The sequence below is a fragment of the Vanessa atalanta genome, chromosome 9 (assembly GCF_905147765.1).
Source record: "Vanessa atalanta chromosome 9, ilVanAtal1.2, whole genome shotgun sequence".
Lineage (NCBI taxonomy): Eukaryota > Metazoa > Arthropoda > Insecta > Lepidoptera > Nymphalidae > Vanessa > Vanessa atalanta.
The window spans coordinates 689,683-707,524 of record NC_061879.1 but is presented as its reverse complement, the minus strand read 5'-3'; the positions used below and the strand labels follow the sequence as shown (position 1 = coordinate 707,524).

Sequence of the window (17,842 nt, the reverse complement as noted above, 5' to 3'; positions counted from 1 at the left end):
CTCACGTATTAGGTAATATATTCCAACATTAGCCCCCAGTGTGAGACTTGTACTAGGATTGGAAACGCTAATAATAATCAAGAGTAATATAAGTCAGGATCGAATCTAAGACAATCACATCGCTTGGCGGGTTCGAAAAACTATTGAGTTATTGCAGTTTCATTATATTTTAGTCAATAAAAATATTAATATAACCATTTAATATGTGACATGTTTCAAGCATCCATCTTTGTATTCAAATTAATAATAATATTTTATTTCCAAACATTTGTATTATTTTGCAGACAGTCGGCTTGCAGTGTTCATAAATCTTATAGAAAACATAAAATCTTGAATAACAATAGCACTAGATCATCTCAAATAAATTTCACGCTATCGAATCGTATTAAATACGAATCCAAACAATAGCATCGTTACACACTGCATCTGCTAAGCGTCCGATCCGTGACGTCATATTTCAAAACTCGGCAACAATGTAAACTTGGTGCTATTGTTTTGTTTCTGGCGCTACACGTAATTGACACTTCTGCAAAATTAATATCAACAGAAGTATGTGAATAAATAAAGGGTTCACTATATATACACATGTATGTTAAAATTTAACATACGTATATATAAAGTTGAAAAGTGGTAGCTTTTTTACCCTTAAGGGTAGGACTGACTCGTATGCCGGGACGGTATACGGTTTATGTTCTGTTGTGCCGTCACGCCCGTTTCCGCTCCCTATTGATTGATTATTTATTCAATCACTGAAACTCTATTTTTGAATATGTTACATTACATTAACAGCCTGTAAATTTCCCACTGCTGGGCTAAGGCCTCCTCTTCCTTTGAGGAGAAGGTTTGGAGCATATTCCGCCACGCTGCTCCAATGCGGGTTGGTGGAATACACATGTGGAAGAATTTCGTTGAAATTAGACACACGCAGGTTTAATCACGATGTTTCTTCAAGGCCGAGCACGAGATGAATTATAAACACTAATTAAGCACATAAAAATTCAGTGGTGCTTTCCTGGGTTTGAACTCGAAATCATCGGTTAAGATGCACGCGTTCTAACCACTGGGCCTTCTCAGCTCTTTATATATGTACTTCAATGTTTATTTATTGATTTATTAAAGTCAATGTTTCTCAACGTTATTAAAAACTCGTGATGTTTAATTATAATAAACTCCAATGTAAGCCGTTTATGTTATCCTTATAAAAAAGGCTCTTATGAGTAAAATAAGTAATTAACAAAGCTGGAGTAACCTCACTTTAAATGTAATTAGTAAAAGTTTTATTTTATTATTTAAATTCACTGTATTTAACTTACGTCCACTATAATTGTTGCTTTAATATGACGTGAATATAAAGCTGATTGGATTTATTAATACCTAATTTTTGGATCTGAATGTGCCAATACAAAAATATATGTTAAATGGCATATTTATTCAAAAATGTTGTCGAGTGTCGACTATATAAATATTGGACAACATCATATACATTACTCTGATCCCAATGTAAGTAGTTAAAGCAATTGTGGTATGGAAAATCAATGATGAAGTAACGACGGTACCACAAACACCTAGACCCAAGACAACATAGAAAACCAATGAACTTTATCTACATAGAATCGGCTGGGAATCGAACCCGGGCCCTCGAAGTGGCGTACCCATGAAAACCGCTGTACACACTACTCGACTACGGAGGTCGTCATTATATAAAATCACAACACATCCACGGTGGAGGAAAATGTTTGACGCGGGTTTAAAACCACAGGACATAGCTAGTATACCCTATATACACTCACGATCCAAAAAACCACTTCAGTAGTTCCGGTTGACACTTGTGACCGCTACGTGGTAATTTCAATGAAACAGAACGTTCCAAATAATTCCAACTCTTTATTAAAAGTCGTGACCCTATATATCTCGGCGAGAACCAAACGTTAGCGTGATTCAGGAAACTTTTTCCATACGAAATTTTGGTATAATTTTTATTAATTTTTTTATAGTTAACTACTTATGTAACAGATAACAGTGTGCGGTAATCGTTAATTAAGGGTACTTAAAACGGTTTTAATTTAAACATGCAACCAGCTATTTACCTCGAATGAGAAATAGTTAAAAAGCGTAAAAGTTTATTTTAAAGTCGACGTATTTAAGAAAAATAGCTCGATTTTAAGTTACATTTTCACCTAATGAAATCACGGCTTCGTGAACATTTATGTACTCGAAACAGCTTTGTAAATAGCCCAGAATTCAAAGTAGCAATGGTGCAATGGAACGGGAGTCTATTCCCATAATACTCTGTTTTTATTTCTATGTAAATTTACGTAATGACGTTTTTGTCGCGAAACTTGCGGCGAGATTTACAGCGAGAAATCTCGGGGGGGCTCTGAATTTGAACGTATAAATCACAGCTGCCGCGAAGTTAACGATATAGATGGTAAAACATTGTTCGGAATTATAATTATGATATCGTATCTCAATATAGTTATGCTATAATCATGTTCAAATAGTTACCCGAATATTTTAGACATACAAATAATTAAAACATGTTAAAAAATATATGAATAAATAATTCATTAGAGTATTGATACAAGATACTATTCGTCGATTCGTAGAGTAACTCTCGTAAGTGTCTACGTTATTGCTTAGTAGAATATTTTCGAGCCGGAATCACAATTCAAAATTGAATTACCAAAGGTTTGTTTATAAATAACTTCTAATTTGGTTATTAAAATTAATAAGGTAGTGAATTAAAGTACATCCATTAATAATTATAATTATAGTTCGCTCTGTGCGAGTTGTCAACGTTACAATGACTAATATGAAGTATTGTATCCAATATTACCGTATTGTATCAGAGTCGAAGCTTTAAATGTTCGGTAATATATATTTATAGCAACATTATTATAATTTTATTTAACACTATTACCGAATTGCATTAACATTAATAATTACAGTTAAACGACCCGCATATTGTTTGCCTGCAATAATATTCGATAAACGTTTTTTATATTGACAGTAAAATTTAAGGGAATTTTCGTTATGATCGAAAAATGTATGAATTAAAATATGTATTTGAATGTAATATCTAATGTGTGCTTTGAAGTTATGTTAACTTTTGCAATTTGGACTTTACACCACATTGGTTTCCTCTAGTTTCTATGCCTTGGATTCCCGGGTCAAGATTATGAGATGCTGGTATTTTCTGTAACGCAATGCTAAGGATAAGTACAGAGTTCATTTATTTATGAAAATCAACATGTGTTACGGTTATTTAAACAATTATATATAGTAGTAATTAAATATATAGTAGGAGTTAAATATATGGTTTTTTATTACATAATAACTTAATATTACAAAGTAGACATTCTGATATGAGAGAACGCTTTTTTCAACTTTTAACATGCATGTTAGAACTTATATATATGCATGTATGCATTTTTGTTTGGGTGTATGTGTATATGTGTGTATGTGTCCTTTTATCTGATATCGTTCAAGAGTCGCTTGAAGTTCTTTTAGAGTAGCGGAAAATGTCAATATTTGAAAATGTTCATTGTGTGTACGTGCAACTTAAGTGATCACAGAATTCTTGGTCTAATTTTTATGCTTAAATAGCACTCAGAGTAAGGATATATGGTGCCCCGGTAAGCAAGCAAGCGAGGGGATATGATTAAGATTTGATTTATGTTGTGGATTAAAAGTTTAATTATGTACATTTTAAATTGCTCGTATATAAAAATACAAATAGCAACGACATATAGTTTTACAATAAAATATATAAGAACCTTCTGTAAAAACTGTCTTTACTCCGATAAAGGCTAAAGCTTGTGTGGCGAACAGTTAATACACGCGCATCGTTGATATCTAGAACTAGCGTAAATATTTTTCGTAGCGATGTGTGCGTGTGTGTTTTATGCAAATATATTTGATACTAGATAAGATGAGTTACAAAGAAAATCTCTACTTTCTTTAACTATGCTAGCATTTAACATTATATAAACACGAGAAGTAACGATGAACTGCAAGTTGAACTTTACTTCTCTCCGCACCAAGTTTCCGACTCCGCAAACCAATACTTCCTTCTTCGTGCAAAGTATACGATAATAAAATCCCACAGGTAATTTTACATTTACCAAAAAGCTTGAGTTCATATTCATACCAGATTAATAAATGTAATTATATATAATTATCATTATTACGTTTATATATTCTATAAGTTATACGAAGATTGTTCTTTCCTAGTTTTATTCGGTAGAATGTAGGTATTTAGAATCAGTGATTGCTAATACTTGTTGACTTCCAGGCAGGATACATATGAAATTGTATATAACTAACATGACATTATATTTTTAAATGTTAAAAAAGAGTAACTACTGAGTTTCTCGTCGGTTCTTGGTAGAATCTGCATTTACGAACCGGTGGTAGCTTCACTTATACTCATATGGTTTTTAAATGACGATTCAAAAGTGCTTGTAAAAGCCTACTTGAATAAAATATTTTTTTTTTTTTTTTTTACTTATATTATTGCTTTTCATTTGTTAATTAATTTAATACCAAACAATAAACAAAGATTTCGTATCATGATACGTACCTCTTAAAATAAAACGATTAATACATACACACATGTAAATTAAATGAGTAGTTCAATGATTCGCCTAATCGCTTCTAGCAGTGCGAAACGTGTGTACGCTTATCAGGTACCGATAAAACCTTTGAACGTAAAGATACAACATCACACACAACTAATCTGACGGCGTTTCTTTGACTGCTTAAAGGGATTAACTGAACGCTATCAGTTCTCTACTCGCAGACAGTGCATTAGCATTTCCATTAGAACAATGTTTGTCGCCCGCACGCGACACTGTTTGACAAATACTACGCGACGTAGCAGCCGCATTGCGTAGACAGCGGATATAAAACTGCACGATTAAAATTTTATCCGAGATGTACTCTCGATCCTTGCGAAATCCTTTATTGATATTTTTGTTATAGAACCTTTTCTTTGCCGACTGTTTTTTTTAAATGATACCGATGTAATATCAATGTCATGTTTAATAAAATAAGGAATTGTTTATTGGCTAATGAACCAATTAGAAGTGATAATGTGTGGATATAAATAATATACAGTGTATGTTACTTACTTGATGGTAGGGCTATTTCAAGGCTGTCTGGGTGGATACGATCCACGCATCAGATCTTTTACCACCAAACAGCAATACTTAGTATTTTTTAGAAGGGTGAGTGATCCAGTATAATGTGATATAACATCTTAGTTCCCAACGTTGGTGCCGCATTGGGAATATAAAAAAATGTTGATATTTTTTACACCGCCAATGTCGTATTTTTGTGCTGTGGTTAATAACAGATGATTAATTTTCCTGTCCATCTAACTCTAACATAAAAAAAAGTTCTTACTTAAAGTGAATTGACGTTGTCAGGATATTTGTTTTCTTGATTTTACAAAAGATGTCGTCCGAGCACATATACATATTCTCGTATACTCGCTCCACGGAAGATGCTAAGTCCTAACATACACGGCAATATGTTGACTGGAGAATCTTTTTGGGATCAAATCGTAATATTAATGAAGTTACTTTAAATATTTAACTTTACTTTTCACAAATGAATGGTTGTAGTTTTCCTTGGAATAACGTGATTAGGTAAGTAATATTTTTCTGATACTAATTTAAATTACAAGATTCTTTTGATTTTAAAACGAAGTCTCGACAATGATCTAGTGTCATATTATTATTAATGACAAATTGTAAGATCTAATTATTTGAGTTATTAATGTAATACTAACATCAAGACATTTATTTTATCGAACCCAAAGTGATTCGTTATATGGTATAAGTCTTAGTTCTGAATGAGCATCAGTTAGGAGCTGAGTTTAAACTGTTATATACTCAGGTCTTTACATTAGAGCTTGGTATTTGCTTTGCACGCGACGCTGTTTGACAAATACTTCATTCTACTAGGACATGTTGTTACTACACTGTATCCTTATCTGGTGGTGGTCTAGTAGCTAGCTTGTACGGCTATAAATAATATGTGGGACTTAAATCCAGATTGGAGAATTCAGTGATATTGATTTTTTTATATTAGTTCTGTGCCTAATCACTCTTGACTCTTGACTTCTGTGATCATGAAAATAAGGAAATAGAAAGTACATCTGTTTTTGTGAACGCACTTGGTCCACTATAATATATTTTGAAAGTTATTGTGAGTGTTATTTTTTATTTATGTTATACCAATACTATTCTCCGACAACACTAAAAAACTATTTTCTTTTGCATAGGTTGATAACCCCATCATATATGTAACACAAAACTGTTTGACTTGTTAAACACTAATTTATAAAACATAATGATAAGAGGCCGGACAATTCCGAGTGACCGCTCAATTTGTGGCGATCATCCCTGTTAGTTAATCAAGATTTAACGCATCCCTATTTTAAGTCCTAATGAATAATGGGCCAGTATTTGTTAGCCGACGTGCAGGCTTTTTTACTCCAGCCTTCTCGTGTTCTCATTTTGCAATGTACGAGTATTTCAAGAACAAAAATAAATTATGTATAAACTTTGTTACATAATTATAATAAATTCACTAGATCTTTATATGTTGAAGTATTTATGTTTATACATATATATACAATATATCTTTTTAATAAAGTATTTATTATTCGAATAGTTAGTCTTTTTACTCTTTTAGAGTTGTTTTCACCCGCGGTTTTGTCCGCACGAGTTGGGTGTTAGGTACTTTAAGTTATTTTCTTAATCAACACAATGTATATACAATTTGATGATAATCGACTAAGTAGTAAAAATAATCGTTCTGGCATTTATATCGAATTAAAAAAACAAGCGAATCTGTTATATCGATTTTAATGTATATCTAATTTATTGCTGTATCGATTTAAAAAAAATATATATGTTCATAATTATTCGAACGCCCCACCAACCGTGGAAACCATGGAGCCTGTAGACTGGCTCACAATATTAACAAATACAACAATACTAAATATAACAGCAGTACTGTTCACGGTAGATATATGTATATAGTATGTATTATAAAAGTAGAGTACTTAACTGACCGGCTCGAAAAAAAATATTAAATGGCAAGTTAAAAATATCTGCGTAAATTTAATATAGAGAGTAATTGATCACTACTGCACTGTATATGATTAAATAAATAAATTAAAATACATATATCACGACAAATACAAAGAGTGAGTGTACAGTTGCACGCTGTCAGTAGTGTCGACTTGATGCATAATTTATTTAAATGAAGGCTCTTCAACACAAACAATGGACATTGCTCCATATTTCCCTTGACACATTCAAATCACACGTTCAGACTGTGCTTAGACTCGGTAAATAGTATCCAGAGCATCTATAAATACTACTATCTCGAATGAAATAACACTATAGAAATGGCATGTGTTGTCTGGGTCTAATTTTTCCAATGACAGGAGGAGTATATAATAGGAGTGTAATTGGCCGAGATCTCGAATAATCTGTAATGTTGATCATAAATTCGTAAAACAAATTGAACTTTGAATATTGGCCACGTCTTTATCGGAATTCAAGAAGTAAAATTACAGTAGATATATGTAGTTTATCGCCAATCGTTATCAACTGCTGGAAATAGACCTCTGCCAGGGTTTGCCAAAGCTCCCGGTTCTCCGTGAAATATAGCTTAGTGGAATAGTGAGATAATATAATTAAAGATATCAAAACCAAGACCCTTTAAACATAAAATAGCAGAGCTATTATTAAATCACATCAAATATGAAAAATTAACTTACGAACGGGGTACGTATGCGGATTAAAGTTGTCTTAGACGATTCTTAATTTTGTTTATTACGATTTAACTATAGAGTTACTCTTTTTTAAAACAAAACCAACGTGTAAATTGACTTGTTTTATATTACTCTTGATTATTAGCATTTTAAGAAATGGCGATTAATAGTTTTACGGCAATCGACAATCATAAAATGTAACTTATTATTTTGAACTGCGATTACACCTAATGAGAATAAAATAGACCTATATATTTGAAACATCATCTTTCATTTCGATTTCATACAATGAAAATACCTTTGAGTTGTATAGTTATTATATATATTGGTAAAAATAAACTCGATGACATTTCCAATGTTGACGTTGTTCTGTGAACACATATCTAATGTGAATGCGAACGCGTTTATTGCGTTGTTTGGCTCGTATCTGATTTAACTTGAACGCTTCCATCTAAACACGTCGAGAGCTATTTCAAAATTTACCTAGACGAGTATTTAACTCTTGACATTCGCTTATTATCAACATAATATAAGCACGAGACGGGGTGGAATAATGGATAACACATAAATTATAAATTTCTTGTCTAATATTATATCGTACATTTTTTTAATTGCCACCATTCGTGGCAATGTGCCACCTGATGGAGAGTGGTCTCCACCCATAGACATAAATGCTGTAAGAAATTCAAGGTAGCATGTGAAAGCGATCCTATGCCCCCCCCTCCTCCAAGAGATGGAGAGGGTTCCGCTGGTTTTTAGCGGGGAAATACCCTCTGGTATATAAAGACGCAATAGGTTTCCTGGGCTCCGATGACTTCCATATGCCGATGGAACTTACTTCATGTGGGGGAACTTGTAACGCGCTTTTCCAGAGCGAAAGAAAAAGGTGCTCTAGGAAAATATGTTTACCTAATATGTTATGTGTATGTTGAACTAATATGTTATGTCCTTTCAAATTGAAACACAACGATACTAAAAATTTTGTTTGGTGGTATAATATAATTTTGGAAATAAACAAATAAACAACAAGAAAATGGTATGTTGATCAGTGATTACGTGCCATCTAGTATTGTCCGCTTGCGTCTATCAAAACGTCTATTTTGGCATTAAATAACTTGCCAATGAATAGTTAATCTTGACATCTGAGATATAATGGATCAGTCGTGTACACATACCCTAGCAATACAAAGTAGGGGAATCAGAAAATAGCACCTATTCATCAACATGTAATATATAGACCTACCTACCATTTGAATATATAACCATTGTAAACAGCGACTTATGTGGAAATTACTTTAATATAACATATATCTATATTAGCATAAAAGCTATATAACTATTATTATATTTTTTCCTACTGTGTAAATACTATTGTATTCAGAACTTACATTAAGACGTTTCGTGGCTCGAAGCATTTTGAATAAAACAAATATATTAACGGAGTACGTTCCTTAAGAATCATTTCTCTAGAGGTTAGAGTTTTTATGCTTTTGCCATAAATATAGTACAATAGAAAGGAAATAAATCTTAGCTTGTATTCGGGTTTTAAAAGAAAACTCTAAATAGAGGTTTGCGGAATTTAAATATAGGACATCGTTCACCAATGGAAGAATGTCGAATTTCCAATTGAAATTATACCGCAACTCGACAACGGAGAATTAACTAATATATACATATACAGATAACAGATTATTAAAATAATTACGTTTGTTTTGTTTGTTTCATTACATCCAGATCATATTATAACCAACATTATTCAGATTTACAGAAAAGATTACCTCCCACTAAAGCACAGTATTGCAGTAACAACGCTTAAAAAAAATATAGAGTTTATTTATTATATTTTGAACTAACCGGGCTTTAAAACTAACATTATATTGTCAATTTTAAATTAAAACAAAATTTACTAATATGGAATTCGTCGGCATGCAAATTAGTAGGGTTTGGAAATTTGTATATTTAAAAAAATATTTTTAGCATTAGCAGCCTGTAAATTTCCCCACTGCTGGGCTAAAGGCCTCCTCTCCCTTTGAGGAGAAGGTTTGGAGCACATTCCACCACGCTGCTCCAATGCGGGTTGGCGGAAAACACATGTGGCAGAATTTCGTTGAAATTAGACACATGCAAGTATCCTCACGATGTTTTCCTTCACCGCCGAGCACGAGATGAATTATAAAGACAAATTAAGCACATGAAAATTCAGTGGTGCCTGCCTGGGTTTGAACCCGAAATCATCGGTTAAGATGCACGCGTTCTAACCACTGGGCCATCTCGGCTCTTAAAAATATATCGTTATTATATTTAAGTAGTATTTCTGAATATTTTGACTATCGCTCCTGCCTGTAACTTGAACGATACTTTGCTTTAAAGAGTTTCATTTGTCGCTGATCGACTCGAAATGGCTACTTTGTGAAATAGCTTATTAATGGCCATAGGAATATTTCAAGACGGTAAAATGCTTTTCATTTTTTTGCTATATCTGTGTTTTATATTTCTATGTATTTTCTTGTTAGTTATTATGTCAACTGTTTAAGTTTTTTTTTTTTAAATATTGTGATTTTCTTTTGTTTAATTAATATAAAAATTGATGATCTAAGGACAACTTTTATAGTTTTATTTTATGATTTAGAAAAATTCTAGAATTAGCTATTAGAACTATAGGGCGGCAATCTGAGACGAGCGGATTGATTTCAGGTGCAGTGCAGTTACTTGATAGGAGGGCATAGTGCAAGCTTGTCTGGGTATGTACCATCCACTTTTCAGATATTCTACGGTCAAACAGCAATACTTACTAGTGTCTTAGCTCTCAGGATTGGTGGCAAAGGATTTAAGGAATGGTTAATATTTCTTAAAGTGCTACCTATCTGTTATATAAAAAAAAGAATCACCAGCAGATACGAAGTATTCTCTATTAACTAAGTATACGGCAGCGTGGAATAGTCTCCGAATAAGGTTTAAATAAAGAGAGGCTATAGCACACTGTTATCAAAAGTTTACTAACGTACTTTATATTATTTCTCATTACTTAAATACACTTATAGTTACCCCACTATATCCCCCACCAATATTGAATCTTATATAAAAGGTGCTTATATAAAAAAAAATATTCCAAATTTTGGCTTTCTGGATTTAGTAGTTTTGTTACGCTTTACGGTTATGAGATCAAATGATTTCATATAGAAGACTTTTACTAGTCATTCGTGATGAGTTAAGTCACGTTTGGTTCTTAGAGTGGCGAAACACCGTGAATAACATCAATGGCGGCTGACATCTGACACTACCCTTAAAAAGCTCGCTACATCAGCATGTCGCCGCGTGTCTTAGATGGGACACTTAATTCCTTTTCGTTTTGCAACATTACCCTCCGCGTTTATAAATAAATCGACGGTGGGAGTCAATCTACTGTGATAATTTCCGTTTTTATTTCCCGGAAACCAAAATAGTCTTGTCTTGTCTTAGTGACTTTAATAATAATCTCTCATTTTTTCATCTTCAAATTTTGTTTTGTTACGAATGTAAATATATTTATATCAAAGAAATATGAATGATTAGTTTAGTTCGAAATTCAAATTTTGCGTTCCAATCTCTATTAAACAACATAGGAGCTGTTTAGAGTGAATGATGAATGTAGTGAACCCGAATGAATGGGAATATTATTCAAATACATGTGGCAAATTCACATCCGATACATACATGTTTCCTCGTTGAATGTGAAATAAGTTATAAACACAAATTTAACACATGAAAAATCACCGTTCTCTCCCGGGTTTGACCAGTAATCATCTCTTAAGATAATTAAACACTGGGCCGATCAAAAAACACCTATTATGATATCACATAGAAGTTTTGTTTTTGTGTTTTTGTAATTCTTTCCTACAACGAATACGCTCGGCGTATGAGTCGAATAAAAAATTGGATCGACGACGAGATTGAGTATCAAGTCGCTAGACGCGCTAAAGTAATATGAATTCCAAAAAGGCCTAATGCTTATTAATCCCGTCCTTAGTATTTTAATTTTAAATCCAATTCCTTCGAAATCCCGCAAGTGGCCTACTTTCTACTGTAATCCTTCGAACCCCGCTTAATGTCGTGTCTTGGGATAATTAATATGGCTGAGCACTATTTTATTTCATTACTGCGACAGTAACAAGCAGTATATTTTGTCCAAGTTGGAAGTTCCGTATGCGAAAAGTTTGTACAAACATTGGTATAATCGTCGAGATAAATATTTATACCGCGTCGCCGTCCAGATATTTTGTTATACAAAGGATTATTAGTTGTTATTGAGTTTTTAGTGTATACGCTTGGTTGCTTCAAGCAACTTCAGAGTCTAGAATTCGTTATACCTGAAAATATATGCAACGAATTCGTTTCAATTTAGAAATATAGTTTAAGTTGTTGTTAAATAAGTTTAAATACAACCTTATATAAAAAAAAGAGACAGGGAGAAAGAGAAAGAGAGATAAAGGTCATCTGGAGGGGGCATAAGGCTCTTTCCTTGCATGACGACAGCCAGTTTTACTGTTAGCCATGTTAAAGACCCATTCCAATAATTTGCAATTTTTAGTGGCGCACTTTGGGAGTAAGGTCGACTCGTATGCTGACGTCATGACGCGTTATGCCCCCACGCTCGTCCTGGTGTATTCGCGTGTATTATGTAACTTCGTTGCTATATCTGTACCAATATTATAAATGAGAAGCAAACTAACTAACGTAATGTTGTCTGTCTCTCTGTTTATTACACAGCTAAATCAATAAATAGATTTTCATGAAATTTGGTGCGATGTATTTTTTAAACCCCAAGGATGGCTAAAGGTTTTTACACCTAATGTCGGGTTGTTGGGGATAAATACAAGTGCTTCAACATTAAGTGAACATAATCACTTAATCAAATTATAAGTAGATACGCGTCTTATTCAAAAATTAACCACACAAGTCGCTGCTCTGTTAATTTATGTATGTTTGTCTGTTTACTACGCTAATTCCAGCTTAGCTCGGAAGCCGTTTTCGTGCGTTGGTTACAGTAATTAACGTTGACAGAACATGCTATAACTTTTCTCTATTACAATGAATTTTCGGCTATTTGTGAATAAAACCAAACCGAAATATACGTTCATTTAACTAGATTTTTAGAAGTATTTATAAAGGCAACTATTAAAATAATGCTCCTAATACTTACCGTATACGCTAAAGATATATAAGATTTAATTTAAATCTATAATTTAAAATTATATATACATATATTCGTAACGGCCTTAATATAATAAGAGAATTTAAAGAACGAAGATTTAATTATTTACTAAGCTTATATAAGATTTATTTTATTACAGTTATATATAAAAAACGCTTATAAAACATAATAAGGGCACCAAATATTAATATTCATCCCGACGTCTCAATGGGCCGTCAAGAAGAAAAATAATTAAAAATTCCATCAGGCAAAACGTTTCGACCAAAACGCTTTCATTGTCGCGAATTTTTAAGCTTAATAACGGAGACACAGGGATGGAGACATTAAAACCTTTCTAGTAGCAAAAGTATATCTAAAATGAGCAATAAGCGTATTGATGTGTGGCCACGAAGTCTTCGTTTTGATATTTATTTATTTATTAACACCAACAAGACATACATTAACAAAAGCGAAAAATACATTATTGAACAAGTAATCTTAAAATCTAAATGTTGTCTTAATTATAGGTGTTACACACATTACAAAGAAAAAATAGACACGTAACATGCAGATAAAATTACATTTTAAAAAGGAAAATTAGAAAAAGAAAATACTAATAATCATCAACATAAACATTAAAATAAAAAATAGTGTATTGTAAAAAATTAAATTAAATTTAAAATATTTATAATTTTGTACGTTAATACGATATAAAAAATATTTTATAAACACTTGAAGGCTTATGTTTTTTTTTATAATTTATGACAAAACACATATTATTGGAAATAATGAGTGGGAGAATCCCATTCAATAATTATTTTCATTACAGAATTAAACAATTATTGAATGGTTACGGACACCTAGATTTAAGCAGTAAGTTATGTGTTAAAACATATTATTGTAGACAATTATCAAGTTTGATGTTATAAATTATTTAAATGTTGAAATAATCTGTATTTTTGTGCAATGTATACTTTACTAGTATTAAATCTTTCTTTGTTAGTAAATACTCATAGTCTAATTCAAGACACAATTTACTTAGTTAAGTAGTGTTTAACGTAATAAAATAGTTATACTTATTACAAAACGCTAATCCCATGGCCCACACCAAAAGGACGGTAATATAAAAATGCTCGAAATTTTCAAAAGCAACTCGGAAGGGGGGGTTACACACCTGGGATAACTTTCTTTCATCCTATGAATACAAAGCGACCTGGTTAGGGGGACGACACAAAACGTCTTGGTGATTCCCTAGGATCGCCAAATGATAACGGTTGTAAGAGTAATGGTGAACATTATTAATTTGTAAGAAAGACATTTCTTGCACTTTACTTTTAAAGGTATTGTAGCATTGTTAAGGAATATTATGTTTTTACTTGGAACACAATACTTTTTGTTATTGTGCTCCAGTACACCAGTGTACGGGACAACCATTCGTTCGTTTACCATCAGGTAAACGAATTGCCAGCACTTGATTACCGCAGCATTTCATATTATAACGCTCCTGTGATTTAAAAAATATATCAAATTATTTATATTTCAGTGTCACAGTACTTGTAGATCAAAATCTCATATCGCACTTGCATTAGTAGAAAGATAAATTGATCGTATAAAATTTACTTTGCAATCTCTGCAAGAACCTGCGACCCTCGCGTATCGCGCTTGACTTATTACGTCATTTAACCTATTTACCTCATGACCTGCTATATCATAACTTTTGGCGTAATTTTGAAATAAAATATGCCCCATTCAATTTCTGTACAATTTCTTTATAAAAAAAAACACAAAATATTTTCCCAAAATTTTAAAACAAAGTTCCCATTTTCCTATAGCAAGACCATCAATCAACGGTCTCTAAGGACAGATCGCGATATAGATTCCAGGAGTTTTTAACAAAATTAAAATATCGTGATTCGCCTCGTAACAAGGCGGGGCAAGTGGCTCAAATCATCGGTTCTCAGTGCTGATTACATTATGTAAATTGTGCCTCCCCGACTGTGTCATCTATATCTTAACAAAGATGTTTTTTAAATGGATATGATTTTTGACATTCAATAGAAAAAAATACTATTTGCCTTTTTTATCTTTGACTAGATGAACTTGCGGCTTTTGCTGCGCTTAATTTATAAAAGTTTACCTATAGCACAGAAACCGTCTCCCCCCATTTTACCCCCTTGAGGGTGACTTTACCGGATTTCATCGGTTCTGTGGAAGCGTGAAGATTATGAAGTAATTTTCAAGGCGTTTCCATTAGATATTGTTTTAAGAAAAAAAATTGCTTTTGTTAAATATTGGTAAATGTACTTCAGTTTATTTAAAACTTTCGCCCTGGCTTCGCACATAATTTGTACACTGGTGTACACTGTACCCTATAGCACCCAGGTATTATATAGCTTTCGACCAGTGAATATAAAATTTGTGAATATAAAACCTCTTTATAATATCATAGACATACATAGACAACAAAGTATAGATTAAAATACGCTGCCAATTGTAGGAGTTTTATCAAGTCGGTGGTGTGTCATTATGATCCATTGTAGATCGCAACAATGAAGATATCTAGTATCAGTAGATAGTATCTAGCGTCAGTATATATCTAGTATCAGTAGATAGCTAGCGAACCCGGAACCTCGGAGTGGCGTACCCATAAAAACCGGTGTACACACTATTCGACCACGGAGGTCGTCACCACGGAGGTCGTCACCACGGAGGACGTCAAGTATATGTAGGGGTTAATAAAATTAACGGCAACTCACTTAAATCAAGCTTTCTATTATGTATGAGTTTTAAAATAAAATTCATAAAAATATGTTTCCTGATATTCCATAATGAGTGTAACTTAAAAAAAGTCAGTTCCAAGCTCTCTAAATCTTTGTCCTCTACTTTTCCTTAAACAGATTCTTGGGTGTACGGTGTTTCATCGCCCCCGTATTGGGGACATTTCAAGATTAGCGTTAAGAAGTATGTTTCCATTTAAAACTCCTATTCGAAGAACGCAGCTGCGTTTGTCACTCGAATAATTTCGAATGTATCCATTCTTATCTGTGCTGAATGTCAGATAAAAACTCTGAGTGGCGTTAAAATTGTACCATTTATTTCGTAAATGATTTAATCATTGCTTATTTATTCTTAATATTTGGAGTAGTTTTATAAATACATTTTTTAAGGAAATACGCTATATAATACATTGTACTGTAGCATTGTATGTGTGTATAACTGAGATGCTTAAGCGAAGGTTTTGAGGTGGATTTCAATTGAGCAATAACCACCTAGCTTTGATGTGCTTAATTTGTGTTAAATCTTTCATGTGAGTATTCGTCAACCCGCATTGGAGCTCCGTGCTGAAATAAGCTCCAAACCTTTTTCTTCACACAAAAGTGGCAGCTGATTAACAGCGGAAAATTAGCAAGCTACTTATTAACATGGAACATTTTCCGAGCATAATAATTATATCGTAAATAAAGTTGGGACTTTAGCAAGTACGATATTAATGATAATTTAATACCTTTAAGAGCCTAATAAGGCAAACAAAGATTCCAGTAAATAAATTAGACTAAAGCCTCCAATTTGTGTTAACAATCAACGCTCTCCTTTCAGGAAAAAGACTTGCGACCAGCTAAAGTATATTAAAGAAGGTTTAAAGTTAATATTTCAAAAATCTAAATATACTTTATTCAAGTAGGCCCTTATAATTAAACGAAATTTAATAAAACTGTTGTTAAATAATCGTCATTATATAAGATAAATTAAAATATATATTCAACATCGTTTCTGTAATGTCATTATGTAAATTAGAATGTCATTGCCATTTATAATCTCCAAAAAAATGGTATTTTAATATACTCGATAGCCTTTTAGTTCGAATAATTTTATAAATAAAAAAGTCTTATTAACGGTTCAGAAGACGATTCATCATTATAAATATTGATGCTTAAAGACAGAGAGTTCATCAGTGGTGAAATTAACATTCAAGACTCGAAGCCAATAATATCTTCATCGCACGCCGAACGCGATCTCGTTGAAATGCAACGAGGATCATCCCTTAACGACTGGCGATTTTAAAAAGTTTCTCCCATTTAAAGTTAGCGCTTTTGTTGGAAATATAAAAAGCCGATAGATATATTTTCAAGAGTACGAAAGTATTTTTAATGAGCCAAAATAAAAATACTATTATATAAATCTTATATTTTGCGCTGCGATATTCACAAAAGGATTATAATTTAAGTAAGGTCTGAGGCCCTCAATTCTCTTAAGAACTTTAGAGCTTATTTCATCACGCTGTTTCAATGTGGTGTGCTATCCATCAATATATACACACATACACATATATGCAGATTTTAATTCGACACATGCAGATTTTCTGAAGATTTCATGTTTTCTCCAATGCTGAGCTGGAGTTCTATTTTCAGAGTTGAACCATTTCAGATTTTTGATTATTTTATAATTATATTATGAGTTATTCAAAATGTTGTCATACTTATTCAAAATCATTGTGATTCTATCAATTTCATTAGCGGGTCGACAAAAACTGCACGTAAAGGCAGCTTCTCACGCATAAGTGATTGAAGAAGATAGACATCATAAAGGAAAAGTAAGAAAAAAGCTACAAATACTCACGTATGCGCGTGAGAAGTTTTACTTGTTCTGCATAATATTATAAAAATCTACTTATTAATAATAAAATAATAGTTATTATTAGAATAAATAAATGTAATTTCTTCTTTATTCATGCCTAAATTTAAACATTCATAAAACATTTGTAATGAAATAAATATTGTAAAATAATATAAGGTATGAAGTTGTCTTGAAAGTGAAGTTAAAATTTTGAGCGACTTGACACTTAGCTGTCCGTTCAGCGAGCAACTTCATCGTGTGGTTTC

The 17,842-nt window shown here is 32.5% G+C and overlaps 1 protein-coding gene across 1 annotated transcript in view; it reads right to left on the bottom strand.

Annotated features, from left to right (window-relative positions):
- Window positions 1-17,842, bottom strand: part of LOC125066529 (kinesin-like protein CG14535) — a 114,872-nt gene that overhangs the window by 72,859 nt on the left and 24,171 nt on the right. The gene's annotated exons all lie outside the window — the stretch shown is intronic.